The 2238-nt window shown below is 56.3% G+C and overlaps 1 pseudogene; it reads left to right on the forward strand.

The window, feature by feature from the left end:
- The first annotated feature begins 332 nt into the window (after positions 1-332).
- On the forward strand, positions 333-1815 carry LOC119309716 (annotated as a pseudogene).
- The last annotated feature ends 423 nt before the right edge of the window (positions 1816-2238 follow it).

Genomic DNA, 2238 nt, shown 5'->3' on the forward strand with positions numbered 1-2238 from the left:
CTATAGGCAAGGACGCTCGGCTTGGCTGCTGGTCGTGAGTGCTCGATCTGCAACAAACCATTTGTTTGGGTAAGGCCAACTGAAATAAGGGGTGGGTTGCAAGAACTGTACTAGGATAAAGATTGCTTCTGAGTCGTTAGACCCAAATCAAATCCGACGGCTACGAAGAAGGTGGACGCACACACAAACATCTGCCGGTTGAGCGATAGTGTTTTCCTTGTTTTAAAGTGTCATTACTTTTTCTCATTTCAAAGTGCATCTTAATGTTTCATTGTGTATCATCGTATATCCCAAAACCGATCCAATACAGGTGCATTTTTTATTGGTACACAATGAACATGATGATAGATGGAAAAAAACTAAACGAGATAAATTTCGACAACAACAAAGGAAATATCGTGAATCTCAAAGAAACCACGGTGATCCATGCACAGATAACAGATATTCCGTGCGCCACTCACCAGGCAGGAAGATAACGAAGAGTACGTAGCAAAATCAAAATCGGGCAAGTGACCCGCCCGTAGGCAGTCCATTTTTTCCTCCCTTTTCCAGTTTCCACTTCCTCTCCGGCTACGAATCCGAACGCGTACATGATCCCGTTGCAGTCTCGCCCAAGCCACGCAGCGCGTTGACCTCGTTGAATCCGAGGACCAGTCGAGCACGTCTCGCTGACGCTGAGCATCCCAACCTCAATATATACCACCGCCACCATGCGATCCTCTCCTCGTTTCCTTTTCGGCCGCGCAGCTTCTTCCATCGACCTCCTCCTCACCCTCCGTTCCCGATGGCCATCAAGCGCGCCTTCCCCGGCGACCACCCCGACTTCAAGGTGGACACCAGCGGCGGCGCCCCGAGGCTCGCCTTCTGCAAGAGGGCGCGCTACTGGAGCTCCACCGACTACCAGGTGACGCGCGCGCTCGGCGAGGGCGGCTACGGCGGGGTCGTCGAGGCGCGCCACCTCACCCACGGCTGCACCGTTGCCATCAAGAGGCCGCTCCCCTGCGCGCACGAGGGCGCCGGCGTCGCCTGCTGCGGCTGCGCCAACGCCCGTACGCTGCGCGAGGCGGCGTTCCTCGCGGCGTGCCACCGCCACCGCGCCATCGTCGAGCTCCGGGCGCTCTCGCTCGACCCCTTCGCCCGGAAGCTCTCCGTCGTCATGGAGTGCGTCGGGCCCAGCCTGCACGATGTCCTCCACGAGCACCACCGCGGCCGGCCCTTCCCCGAGGCCGACGTGCGCTGCATCATGGAGCAGCTCCTCGGCGCCGCCAAGCACATGCACGGGCTCCGCATCATCCACCGCGACATTAAGCCGGGGAACATCCTCGTCGGTGCAGACGGCATCAGCAACGTCAAGATCTGCGACCTAGGGCTCGCGGTGTCCATGGCAGAGCCCGCGCCGTACGGCCAGCACGGACACGCCGATACATGGCACCGGAGATGCTCCTCGGCAAGACCGACTACGACGCCACAGTTGACATGTGGTCCCTCGGCTGCGTCATGGCCGAGCTCCTGTCCGGGAAGCCACTCTTCGACGGGGACGACGACGCCCAACAGCTCCTCGCCATCTTCCGCGTTCTCGGCGTGCCATTGTTCACGATCTGGCCAGCCTACGAGTCATTGCCGCTCGCCGGGAAGCTGGTGACGCCGCTGCATGCCATTTCCCGCAACAAGCTTCGTCTGCACTTCCCAGAGGACCGCCTCGGCTTCGAAGTCCTCAAGGGGCTCCTCCCGTGCAACATCGACAAGAGGTTGTCGGCCACCACCGCGCTCAGGCGACCATGGTTCGCCAACGCCGTCGTCGATGCTTCAGCCTGATCTCTAACTGCTGCTACAAAGACTATTTTTGGGCTTCAATTAACACAATTGTTTTTTGGAATAGTTTAGAATTGTTTGTGGCAAAATTGGATATATATGTACTTTGATTTCATACAAAAAATATGGGATTGCATTGATCACTACTGTGCATGAGATTTTGTATGTTGGTCAAATATGAAGTATCTTTTGGCTGAAAACTGACGCATCCGCAGTTGACCACGAGCAAGAGAATGCACCTTATAGGGGCACCGCATGTTGTGGAGGACCTCATGCACGTGTTGCATGTCCGGACATACCCGAGGAGGGCCGCACGCACGAAGTGCACACGTTGGAAGATTACCTTCGGGACACGCGCTATAGCTTGGGGGAGGCCTACCGCAGGGACCATGGCATTTTTTTTCATTTTCATTTTTCCAAAAAATG

The sequence above is a fragment of the Triticum dicoccoides genome, chromosome 5B (assembly GCF_002162155.2).
Source record: "Triticum dicoccoides isolate Atlit2015 ecotype Zavitan chromosome 5B, WEW_v2.0, whole genome shotgun sequence".
NCBI lineage: Eukaryota > Viridiplantae > Streptophyta > Magnoliopsida > Poales > Poaceae > Triticum > Triticum dicoccoides.